Genomic DNA, 13716 nt, shown 5'->3' on the forward strand with positions numbered 1-13716 from the left:
AAGAAATCAAATCAAGGGCAGGGAGAAAAAAGATGAGGGCTGGAAAGGAAAGAGGGCTTTGCTTTTTCTGTGAGAGAACCAGGCCAAAGCTTAGTCCAGCGCCAGGTTCCATTCAGACTAGACAAAGTAAATAAAACCACTTGATGAAAAAAGAGCAAAAGGAAGCCAATGGAAGGCGGAAAGAGCGGTCCAAGCATGGGGGTACTATAAAGCCGTACAAAGTTAGTCAGATGTAGAGAGACAGAGAGAGAAAACGAAGGTCTGTCTTTCTTCGCTTTCTGTTTTTACAACCAGCAGTCCGCCTTATCTGATGGCCAGACACAGATTTACACAGATTATCGCAGGGTTGTCAAACATGAGCTCAAATCTGTGTGTGTGTGTGTGTGTGGGGGGGGGGGGGATGACCATTCATGACCATTCATCTTCCCCATCTTCTTAATCTCTGCTTCCATCTCTTAGAAAAGGCTAATCTGGAATAATAAACAAAAGTTGAGTTTACAATCAAGCTAACCGAAACAGGCTAGCTTTTATTCCACTTCCTGTTCCCATGTGCCGTCAGACTCCGGCCTGCCCTCGTCTCTTCTCGTAACACAAACCACACACTAATTCATAAATTACAAACAAAGAGTCCCTTGTGGTTTGGGAGGGACCGGGGCCTGTGCTGCAAACTGGCGCTACAGGGGGAACGGCCTCGCGTCAATTAGAGGAGAAAACTGTAGGTGTGGATGCATGGCACAAGATAACAGTCTCACACACTTACAGTCCTGCAAAAACACGGGAGCACGGACCTAATGTATTCGCAAACACATCAGGCCAGAAAGAAAACAGCACGTTTTGGAAACTGATGCAATCCTATCATTTTTGAGGCCGCAGGAACTGACTGCAACATTGTCTAAAAGCAGCAGCGCACTGGGTTTCTCAGTGCTGTTAATGAGGGGTGACGTGTGTTAAGGTGCTTGTGAATGCACTGCTGGGAGTTTTGGCTGCAGCTGTGTTGAGCTGAAGGACGGCTTCTCTGGAAAAAACGTGTTGAATTTAAGGAAAAGCGTCTGCAACCGTGCACATGGACTAAACTCCAAACATGCGTTGATTTTTAGCATCATTCATCAAACAGCCTGAAATGAATATAACTGAACTGTACTCTTTTCCTGATGTTTGTGTTGAATTACAAAACATGAATTTAGGACAATAGCCACTTCCTTGCTAACAGAAATGTTAGCTATTCACTTAGTGTGAACTTTAGCTTAAGGAGAGGTTCATCAAAAAGCTGATTGTAAATCTATTCCAACAAGTTACAGATCTGTGAACACAGTTTATAATCCGTACCCACAGATTTACACTCTTTGGACACGATTTTGTAAACTGTGCACACAGAGTCTGTGCTGTTAACACTATAACTGTTCAAGCTTCCCACCCTTATCGTGATGTCTGAGGTAACTGGTCACTATGTTAATATGGGCAATCAAGATTATTAAATGAAGAGATATTAAAAAGAGAGAGTTTGGCATGATTCTTTGCTGATGATACACCATGTTCCCAGATTTACAAACAGATTTGACTTTTTCTGACTTGAGCCTTCCAGGCACTGCTGTGTTACACCCTGCAACAGAGCAGTACAGGAGTCAAGGGTCATCACTCTAATCGTGATGTCAGAGATAAATGGTAAACGGAAAGAATAACATGAAGAGATATTCTTAAAAAAAACTCAAAGGAGAGCTTTTGCTGACGTTTGTAGAAGTAGTGTCTTCTCAATGAGCTAATCTCTGCTGCTTGCCATGAGTCAGCACAGTGTGTGACAACTCGATGTTGTTGTTGGTGTTATTGTATTGTGCCCCCTGTGGTTAGCTAGAGCAGAATCAAACTCCTACCAGCGACACTTTAGGAAAACAAACAGAGCATCAATTGAAAAAAAAAAAAAACAAGTGTCTGCCCTCCTGTTAAAGACACAAACCCTCGGCGTGGTGTTGTCAGGTTTCAGTCTCGTTTCTTGCGTGTGTGTGTGTGTGTGCGCAGTTGTCTGTATCAAAGCGATCTCATGTTGTTCCTCAGTTATCTCATCCGTCCACACTTGACAACTAATACTCTCTGTCAGAGTCTTATCCAGTCAGTCATATTCACAGCTGAGCTGAGAACTTGTTTCCTCATGTTTTACAGGAAACACACACACACAGCTTCCAAATAACAAACACACGCACACACACACACACAGCAATGTACCCATATACAACTCCAAAACAACGAGACCAGAAAACAGCCATGACATTCCATGAGAGTAATGCAATGTTAGGGATTTCAAGTATTTAAAGCAAAAAGGTAATACAGTCTGTATCGTACCTAGTCTTCGAACGTAATAAAAATGCATTGAAATGACTCTAAAACATCATGAAGGTTTGACACTTTAAAGACCTACAACAGGAGAAACTGTCCCTTTTCTCAAATAACACAAAAATATTCAAGAAAGAGCGCAACAAGCAAAAGTATCCAGAATACAGCTGAGGGATTTGGAAAAGCTGACAAGGAGGTATCTCACAATTAATCTACTGATATAAAGATATAAAGAGAAATCACCATTAACATCACAAAAGTTGTGAAACAGAAGAGATTGGTCCCTCTGCCTAAAAAAGAGCAACAGGCGAAACAATCCAGACTGTACTGAGAGATAGAAAACTTTTTTTCAGGCAGAAGTGGAGATGGCACTTACACACACATAGCTGAATGGAAAATCCTCTGGGGTCCAGGCTGTTACTTTCTGTCTGAACGTGTGTTTGTGTGCGGATGTCTGGCTTGTCAAACACTGCCCCCCCCCTCCCCTCCTCCTCCTCCTCCTCCTCCTCCTCTCTGTCCCGCCAGGAGAGCTGGGTCTAGCTTTGCCGTAAAAACAAGCGCTCACGTGAATATTCCACCGTGGGTCCGATGGAGCCCAAAAAAGGAGAAGAAAAAAAAGCACGCAGGGGGTAAAAGAAAAAGGATAGCCCCTTTAAAAAGGTACGCTTCTTTAAGGTGACTCCTCCTTTGTGGGAGTTTCCTCCTCTTTTCTTCTCCTCATCCAGAGAGACTCTAATACTTCTCCTCTTCCTTCCTACTCTCAGGCAGAGGGAAAGTTAAACCCGGCTTTAGACAACAGGAATGTGACAGCAGGAGAGTGAGAGAGAGAGAGAGAGAGAGAGAGAGAGAGGTGGTGAGGGAGGGAGGGACGGAGGGAGTGTGTGTGTGTAAGACAGAAAGGCATGTAGTGTCCACCTACACAGCCTGCTGCTGTGTGAGCAAGCAATCCCAGAGAGGTAGGAGAGGAAGGGAAGGAGGAGGCAAAATAGAGGAGGAGGGGGCTATGAATGTGTTCATGTGTGTGTAAGTGAGAGACAGAGAGAGGGAGAGGGAGATAGAAAAAGAAAAGAGTCAGTAGTGCAGCTCCAGGGAATGACACAAGAATTTCATTCAGCCCAGATTGGACATGAGGTAATGTGTGTTGTATTGAAGAGAGGGCAATATGACAAGACAAACCATTTGTCATTTTATATAAAATTGCATCGTCCCTTTAATATTTCTGGTTGAATAAAGGCCCTTGAATTTTAAATCAACAAATCAAATCAACATTTGATGTAAAGTTGGCTTTTTATAGAGATTGATTTGTAGAGTATTGTAGGATATTTAACTTAGTACATTTGTTAAAAAAAACAGAGGCTCGACTTCTTATTCTTTTCTTTTCACACACATTTTATTAATTGGCCTTCAAACACATTCAACGCCACAGGCTTTAATCCACATTTGCCAGTATTTCTTAAGATTAGCGTTGTTCTTAGCCTAGTTAGCGTTACGTTGAAAGATTTGGGTTTTCCATAAACTTATTTCTTAAGAACTTATCTGTCTTGACAGCAAGTGGAATAAACCAATGAGTTTTTTTTGGACTTCTATATTCATTTGAAATATCTGTACTTTATACCTCTAATCTTAAACTTTTAGGAAGAAAGGGATTTTTTTTTCCTCCAACATTTTGGGGGAACAAAGGGTAACATCTAACTTAAGGTGTCCAGTCGAGTCAAGTGGTAAACAAACAGTCATTTACAGTCAGTATTTTGTTTTTCTTAATATCCGATGTCATAAAGACATTCACATTTGCTCCACATATCATGCCTTGTTCTTTCCCACCTGTCGTGGCACAGGTCTATGTTCCTTGGCCACAAATTGCCATCACTCATAAACCCCCAGCAGGAAGGCGTATACCGCAATGCCATGTGCAAGTGCATCCTTTAGTGCATGCATGATGCAAACATTGCAGGGAGACACGCTGGGAAACATGGCTCAATAATGCAACTAATGGTCCAAAACCAGTAAATGACGCTGAAGTCAAACGTTTTGGAAGGTGCACATGTACTCCTCTGCAAGCCTCTGAGACTTACAGTAACACTTCTCCCTGTGTGAGTCCACTGAGATGTTTAAATGTATCCGACACAAGTTTAATTCTAGCTTAAGATGCCCTGGTAATTTCTCCCTTTGCTTCCCACCCCCGAGACTGCCGCTACTGACACAGACACACACATGCACACACACTAATTCTCCCACTCCCCTCTCTCTCTTCCTCTCCCTCCGTCTTCATCCACCAGGAAAACTGAATCCAGCCACGGACTGGAAAGCATTAGTATGCTCTGCCCCCCCCCCCCCTCCCTCTGATTCAACACACTTTACAAACAAAGTAAAACAAGAGCGATGGATTACAAAACACGTAGTATTCACCACGAGCATAGAGCGGCAAAATAATAGAAGTGAACACAGTTTACAACTACAACTAGCTGACAAAGTTGGCAGAGAGTTCTTGTCCAGAGGTTTGCTTATTTAGCAGTTTCCAAACCAACAAAGAAGCAGTCGCTTATTTTGGAAATCAGGCCAAGTGAAAACCACAGGACGGGGGGGGGGGGGGGGTTGGATGTTTGTGTGTTTGTGTGCATAGTGCTTGTGCATGTACTGTGTAATCTATTTGTACATGTGTGTGCATGTGTTTGTGTGTAAACATCTAACTGTATGAATGGTAACTGACTGCATGCTCCTATTATCCTACATTTGTGAAGCGCACAAACAGCCTCGAGCCGAACGCAGAACATTCCTCGGCTCTGGAAAGTGCTTCATATGTTTGAGGCTGAAATGGTCAGGGATATGAGTGGCTCTGACGGGGGGGGGGGGAGCAGAGTGACAGACCCCAAAGTGATCATCAGAGAGGCCCCCTTTTTTTTCCCACAGAGAAATGCAGAAGAGACCTATGGCCTGAATTAAGGTGTATGAGTGGTCACAGTTGTGTAAGCAGAGCAGTCATGAGGTACAGACTGGTTATTGGAAAAGTCATGTGACTGTCTTCAAAAAAATCAAGATAAAACAGGAGAGGAAAGAAATCTAACTAGTAAGCAGTTCTGCTTGTAAGAATACACGGCGGTATTTAGAGAGAAAAATAAATTGATCCATTATATAGCAGGGACTTCAGTGGAAGCCTGTTTGCACAACCAACTTGGGAAACACAGGGGGCTTGGACACTGGCCCCGCACGACACAGTGTGACTATTAAAGTATCAGTGTAGGGTCTGGATGCTATCCGCAAATGTATTGTGTCCAGGGGTGATGTTCCAGTCAAACAAACACAGGCGGGGCTATGATACCCAACAAGCAGGAAATGTTTGTTTTTGTTCTAAAAAGATGTATTTTGTTGCGTTTTTTTATTCCTCTATTTTCGAGGTCAGGACAGTGGATCGAGTGGGAGATCGATAGGAGAGATTTGGGAGAGACATGAAGGAAAGGTGCCGAGGCTGGGAGTCTAGTCGAGGACTACAGACTCTGTACATGAGGCGTGCCACCTAACCACTTAGCCAACCAGTGTCCTATTTTTACAAGTCTAAAAACTTGAAATGGTCCTTTTGTGCTATTTGTGGTTTGAAAAGTCTGACAGTATATGTTACATATTTACTTAACGCTGACCATGGAGCCTTGCTCATTGAAAAATGATGCTACAGAGTTGGTCAATCATAATGCTTTTTTCTATTGTAAAGAAGCTATAATGTTTTAATTAATTTTAGTTACTTATTTTGGTCAATTTGGTTAATTTAGAAATATATATATATCTTCATCTAATGGCATAATCATTCATTTTATTTTGACAGGACAAGACATCACCATCTTAGAGAGACATATTTATAAAGACAAAGAGATCAGTTACTAAAATCAGACCATAAATAACAATAATAATATTAAAGAAATACATTTACAGAAGAGTCAAGTTAGGTAATATCTTGATTCTTCCCTTGAGTTAATGTTCTCAGTTACAGTATTACTATAACAATAGTTGAATCTTCTGTTTGGGTACGATGATGATGAACATTGTGATGTCTGACGACATAACAGAGCTGGTGAGCATGCTGAACGCCTCAAGGGTTCACGTTAAGTTAATCAGACCCACAATGAGTGCTTCACATCCATCCTGTCATGCTGCAGTCACCTGAGTTATCTGTTTGTATCAGTGCATCCCTCTGATCTTATTTCCACATGTTTACAAAGCAGCCAGCAGATAGTGGAATCAAAGCAGTCTGAGGGATCGCAGTCTAGTGGCATTAAAACAAATCTTTTTGGAACTGACTCACATTTGACATGGAAAATGGATCAAATACACAGCTTGTCAATGTTTTTTTTTTTTTTTTAAACCTACAGGGACATGATTTAAAAAAAACAGTAGTCCAAATAAGTAACGGCACAGCTCCTTGTCACACCATTTAGTTTTGGTTAAATCGGCTTCGTTACTCATATTTTAAAAAGAAAATAATATTTTTTTAAACTGAATGCATTAGCAAAAAATTAAATAAATTGAACGATGGATGAATTATGGATTTACTTTTTAGATGCCAAACTTGGTAATTCTAAAAAACTGAAAACACACCAAAGGATAAGATTTTAATCAAACCTGGTGACAGAATGTAGCATTTTGGTATCGAGCAACCTCCCTAAGATATGGCCTTTCAGGTCATCTTTCCATGCAGTTCATTTCGACCCATATTTGTGTTTATGTTTATCGTAAGTGGCGACCTCTAGTGGCTGTAGTACATATAATATGAGCAAAGTAGTAGTCCAGGTTACTGCTTATTTACCGTTTCCGTTTCATGGCGTTTGTTTACCTTTCAATGGGCTTCCCCTGGGAATCTTGTGTTTCACATCACAATGCTAGGAAATATAGGTAATTCCCTCACCCTAAGTCTGCAGATATGCCCACTTACGAACAGGGTGTATAAAGGGTTCGAAAAGTCAGCAAGAAATCCCTATACCTCACTTCACGATTCGACAGTGGGGCAGCACTAAGCCCTAACAGAATTAGCGGAAATGCGCATCAAAGTGAGTGAGTGTGTGAGTGTGGACATCGACATTGGGCCATAGTGTAAAGAGCGAGACAGTCTAGCTAGAGATGAGGTCAGGTGTTGTATCACGTGTAAACCAAAAGTTCCCATTTGCTTGTTCTAACTTACTTCAGTCAAGATATAAATGATCAAACTTATGTTGACTTAAATTATGTAAATTACATTTTAACCCAAACTATGACATTTAAGTTCTTTCAGGAAGCTTTGTTTCCAAACCTTAGCAAACATTGATTGCTAATGTGATGTTTGAACACTAGTAACTGAGCAAGTATAAATCAATGTTCTTCTACAGAAAGGAAGGTAAACTTTGGAGTCACTGGTGATTGTCCTGTTCTGTTATTTCAGTATGAGGACGTTGTTTTGGTAAGAAGCCTAATTTACAAAAACAGTTTAAAGGATTAGTCAAAGACGCACATTGCACATTTTATATTAAGGGAGTTGCCACTTGGGGAAAAAAAAACTGTAGGCAGTTCTGCAAAGGAACTAGAACAATAGTATCTGCATAACTCGATTACTCCCTGTGACCGAATCTCCTCAGAAAGTCAGGGACATGAGCCAGTCGACTTCCAAGCTCAGCAACCTCCAGGCTATCTCTGTCTGCATGGTCGGAAATGGTGGACAGAGGGAGACAGAAGAATAACAAGTAAGATGGATGAGATGAAAGGCAGAGGTTTAGTGGTTAGGAGGGTGACATGGAGGAAACGGGGGAGAACATTGGTTATATTCAGAGTTGGAAGCTAAAATGCTGTTACGATGCCTTACTTCATGTCTTCCATATTGTTAGCCTAATTGGGTTTCTGGCGATCGTTATAATTGGATCACTTCCAGATTGAGCAAATGAAAACACAATGCACAAAAATGTGGACGGAAATCTTGACAAGAACAACAAAAGAATTGGATAACCATTAGCATCAAATAACAGCTAACATTGGTAACCAGTTACCTACTACAACATGTTGTTAGCTAAGAAGTTGCTTGACGCTACAATAACAGTTTGCTAGTTTCAAAGGATACAAAAAAAAGGTTTATATTTCTAGCTTACTAGTAGCTAACTAGTCATTTGTTTCTTAGCTAACAGCTAGGAACATATAGCTTGTGTAATATTTGCTAGAATAGGAATGTTAGCTGTTGCTTCAAGAGTATGAAAATGAAATATAATGTTTTACTTTCTAATAAAACAGATTTTCCTCCAGATTTCACAGACAGTGTTAATTTTCAGGTAACAAACATTTTAACGACTCACAACTTGGAATGTAGGCTAGTTGAATGCATTTGAGCTTTTGTCCGAGGAAAATGGCCGCTGTGTGAATATGTTCAATTACAGGAGACGGACTAAGAAAAAGACGGCAGACTCCAGCCATGCAAAGGAAAAGCCTGCCTTTGAGTCAAACATGTGCAAGCAGCGGCTGGTAAGTAAAGTGAAAAAAATCTGAGGGAAAGTAGGACAAGCTGTGAGAACTTAAAAGGGAATTTTACACCTTTTTTTTTTTTTTTGTTCATGATTCATGTTCATCTGATTAAACTTCTTACAGACTTTCCCCTCAGGGCCAATGACCACATTGGCTGAGTATTAAACTCGATAAGTGATGTGTAACCACGCTGCATATAGCCGAGTGTGTGATACTACTAGCAAAATTAGCTTGTGATTAAACTGTTGCTTTTATGTGTTTGGAGAGACCAGATGATACAAGCAGAGCAGACACCAGCTGACTGAACATGCTGGCAAAGCACAGTCCCACAACCCCTTGAATCAGCAATCACCATAGCAACAGGGTGTTCCCGCCAAAAAAAACTCCCACCATGTTACTTTTCCTGCTCCTGCTCCAAACTTTAAACCAGTTAATTCAACAAACTTCAGAAAAGCTTAAGGAAAACGTGTTGCCAAACACAAGTTATTCATGAGGTGTGTGTGTGTGTGTGTGTGTGTGTGTGTGTGTGTGTGTGTGTGTGTGTGTGTGTGTGTGTGTGTGTGTGTGTGTGTGTGTGTGTGTGTGTGTGTGTGTGTGTGTGTGTGTGTGTGTGTGTGTGTGTGTGTGTGTATGTGTGTTTTCGGTGTATGACGAGAGCTAAACAATGTTGATGTCATACCTCAACAATATAACTCATTACCTTTTTTGGGCATTGGCTGAACCGAACCCAATCACTATTAAAGCAACACGCTGACATTGACACACACACACACACACACACACACACACACACACACACACACACACACACACACACACACACACACACACACACACACACACACACACACACACACACACACACACACACACACACACACACACACACACACACACACACACACACACACACACACACACACACTTGGGTCAGGTGAGGTCACGTGCCGTGTGTTTTCTCGCAGCAGTGTTCCTGAGAGTGCCAGCTGCTGTGTTTTCGCAGCTTTCTGCAGAGTCAGGTTTGTGTTACGAGGCTGGGGAGCATTCAGAGGGGCCGCTTCATTCCTTTCTGCTCGCTTCTCCACTCAATAAAATCAGACACACCACGGATCACATCGGGGTCAATGCCGTTTTGAAAATACTGCTCCCTGGTTCTTGGTTTGTTTAAAACCCCAAATGAAATATCCAACAGGTGCAGTCGCTTTATAATGGTGCAATTAAAGTTAGAATCCTCTGGCGTTCACACTGAAGTATATCAGAGGGTTATAAATAAACATCTGGATCATTTGTGATTGACACACCTGATCTGGCTGTTTGTAGCAGCAACAAAAAAAAACTGATCTGGCAGGGCATTTAGCAATAAAGTAAAGGCTTTGATATCCGCCCTAAATTGTTATGACAAACCACTATTAGAACATTGTTAATGTATAGCCTACAGCTGGCATGAAGACAATTTAGAAAAACTGCTTCAACAACTTAAAGGTCCCATATTATGCTTTTTCTGGTTTTATATGCTCTTTAGTGTGTTTTCCAAGTGTCCTGTGCATGTTTAGGCACATCTATGTGCAAAAATTCACATAGATATGAATACATCAGACGGTAGGTAAATTGGGCTCAGGGCAAAACATGACAGTAAAGAAATGATAGAAAAACAACTATCACCTTAAACATCACATTCAGATCAATTATATGTATCACTAAATGGCAGTAACCCCCTTACTCTGTATTTATTTTACTTTTATGGGTATACTTGAATATTCTGCTCCTAAATAAAGGGCTGTTTTGTCATCAAAAAGGAAAAGAAAAAGAAAACCAGATGAGACGCTTACTTTACAGTGGTTAAGAATAAGAAACAAAACTACTGACAAGAAGGCTAATAATGTCGGGGCGCTGGCGGCCTGGTGGTTAGTTTGCACATCCCATCTACAGAGATTATAGTCCTTGAAGCTGTCCGAGTTGGAATTGGACCTGTGGCTCCTTTTCTGCATGTCATTCCCCACCCTCTATATCCCAGATTTATAACTCTATTCATTGTCCTGTCTCTCTATTAAAAAGGTACAAAATATATCTTCGGAAAAAAGGCAATCATGATGGAAATCTGAAAACTGTCATGCTGCAACTGTGTGAGCTTATGATTTTTAACTTGCTTCACCACATGGGGTAAATGCTTGTGCATTCTTGCTTGTCTGCTGCAGCTATAGGATGAGCTATAAGTAGAACGTACAACCAGCAGCAGCAGCTCCTGTCTGCCTGCTGGACTGCAGCTCAACACAACCAGCCAAAACAAACATCTTCCCCTCAGTCTCCTCTGCTGACATGACATGTATGTGTGTGTGTGGGCGAGCTGGAGGAGTGTGCGGCTCACAGTGGTCACATATGCACCTCAGGTCTCTTTGTGCATCTCTATTTGTGTGAATGTGTGTGTGTGTGTGTGTGTGTGTGTGTGTGTGTGTGTGTGTGTGTGTGTGTGTGTGTGTGTGTGTGTGTATGTCTGCATAACCAATTGGGACAATCCAAACCCTCCAGCAAACCACTGAATTACATCTTTATCTTCCTCCATTTTCCCCTGTTACATCTAAATCAGCCGCCGACCAATGTTGGCAGTCGGAGCCTCCAGCGCTGGGACAGCATCCATTAAAAACAGCAGAAGCAGTTCAGTGACCACACCTCCGTCAGTCCCTAAAGTTTAGTCTCTGCAGACATCAGAATGTATAAAACCAGCTCCTAGAGTCTCTTTAAGCTGCTAAAGGAAACAACGAAGGAAATGTTTAACAACTGGTGACAATATAACATGGAAATTTAATCTTAAGAGAAAAAATATAACCTCAGGTGAATGTTAATTTAGTAAGGAGAAGTGACTTTTGACAACTTTGTTCACTCCAAAGTTGGTTTCTTTCTTTACATATTTATCAATAGTCTGCTTTTTCTCTGATTCGGAGAGACAGGGAAGTATTTATAACACTTGAAATGCACATTTTTCTATATAACTCCAACATTGTAAGACATTCAACATGACATTTTATGAGTTTTGTGTGGAAATTGAAACATTAAACAAAGAAAAAGGGAGCCATGAAATGGCAGCACCGTAGCTGGTTTGAAGGATTGCATGATTTCTTCCCATCAGAATGTTTTGAGGCACCGGATAGCCAAGCAGTTATTTTGCACGCCCCATGTACTGAGGATAGTCCTCTTTGTAGCAGCTGTGGGTTCAAATCAGACCTCTACCCATTGCTGCATGTCACCCCCCACTCTTTGTTCTCAACAATTCCGGTCTCGCTTCAGATGCCCTATCCAATAAAGGCAAAAAGGCCCCCACAAAAAAAAAAAAATCCTTACCTTTTACTGACTGACCTGTGAGTCCATTTCTAAGAGTTGTTTAGAGGTCTGATATGATACTTCCAGAAAAATGAAAACAATCATAGAAATATCTACAAGGTCACTCTCATACTTTCTCATATTTTCTTCTTACTTATTTGAGACGTTCTGAAGTGCTTTCATTTGGTACTTATGCTTATTATATTGTTATTTTATTTTATATTGTGAACTTATCTGTACTTCCTACTGATTTTTGGTGTTATGAGCAACTGTAGCAAACAAATTTCCCCCTGGGATTAATAAAGTATTTCTGATTCTGAAGTCCACCAATGCGCATGTCTAGCTATAATTCATTCATTACTTGATTACAACACAATAACACAACATACGTCATACATTTTTTTCCAAAATACTCACACACTGTCCATGAACAAACAGAAGCAGGAGAAAGACAAATGTATGTTTCCTGCCTCTTTCTTAATACCATAAAAAAAATCAACAATACCTACTGAAAGAATCGGTATCTGCACAGGAAAAAGTTGTTTTTCTGATTCATATTTTTCTGAAGTATTTGAGTCAAACATGCCTAAGACTTATTAAAGTCTAAAAATCTCCTTTTAAGACGTCGAGAATCTCTTCTTGTTGCTTTTTTATCTATTCTGCCAGCAGCTTGCTCCGAGGTCAAGAACTTAGCGCTAAAGCCTCATTAAAAGTTCTCAACGCAAATGTAAATCCGAACAACTGGCCTGTCCATGACGACTGAGCACAATGGAGATGATGTTGTATAAAAGCTTTAAAGCAGCTCCTACATAGACACTGTGGTTGTACTGTTTGTCAAAAGAATCTTTTCATTTGATTTATCATGAAGGTTCAGCGAGTTAGTGGAAAATCAGCGTAGATTTGTTTTTTTTTACGTCTGACCAAAGAACCATGCAGAGTCATGGCAGTACTGTACCCCTATTTGAAAACAAATATAGGATATTAATGGGCTCATTATACTTTCATTAGTATATTCTGGGGATCCCATTTCCATTTTGAGGTTTCATCCCCTGGGCTGGAAATGCCGAAGTTGCCTGTTCCACTAACCCCCCCCCCAACCACCACCACCTTCACGACCATTTTTCTCCAGACACAGTTCCCCATGTTAACTGGCTAAGGATGGCAATTAATCCATTTCCTGGCCAGAAATTAGACCTGTTCATTAGGCTTTCCATAGCCTTTTATCCCCCCTGAAAGTCTGCTCTGTGCGGTTCAAAAGCGGCCGTGTGGCTTGTTCAGAGTGATCCATTACACCGCAGTGAACACTCTCGAGGGGAAAAAGCCTTGGAGGGAAGTTTAGAAAAGAGAGGCCTCCTCATCTTGATAAAAAAAAAAGTTTGAGGCTTTAACACGTCTCGGAGGAGGAAGAGGACTGCGCTCTGCGTATAGGGAGGCCTGACACAGGAAAGAGGAGGGGAAGGTCAGGGAGATTCAATGTCATAAATTGTATTCTGTCAAATTCATGTGAAGGTTATAGCAAATGTTTTAAGCTCCAACATACATGTAGAAGCAGGATGCCCTCAGGACACATCGTTACACTCTCAGGAGGGTTGTTAGAAAACATTCTCGCAC

General features: G+C 41.1%; 1 protein-coding gene across 2 annotated transcripts in view; it reads right to left on the bottom strand.

Annotated features, from left to right (window-relative positions):
- Positions 1-13716, bottom strand: part of LOC109989653 (protein eva-1 homolog A) — a 91801-nt gene that overhangs the window by 29188 nt on the left and 48897 nt on the right. Inside the window, exon 1 of one of the 2 annotated variants that reach the window (XM_020641536.3) lies at positions 2702-2821. The exons of the other annotated variant lie outside the window; for it this stretch is intronic. The gene's annotated coding sequence lies outside the window, so the exon portion shown is untranslated. Of the gene's footprint in view, positions 1-2701; positions 2822-13716 lie in introns of those variants that run through there. 2 annotated transcript variants of the gene reach the window in all.

The sequence above is a fragment of the Labrus bergylta genome, chromosome 15 (assembly GCF_963930695.1).
Source record: "Labrus bergylta chromosome 15, fLabBer1.1, whole genome shotgun sequence".
Lineage (NCBI taxonomy): Eukaryota > Metazoa > Chordata > Actinopteri > Labriformes > Labridae > Labrus > Labrus bergylta.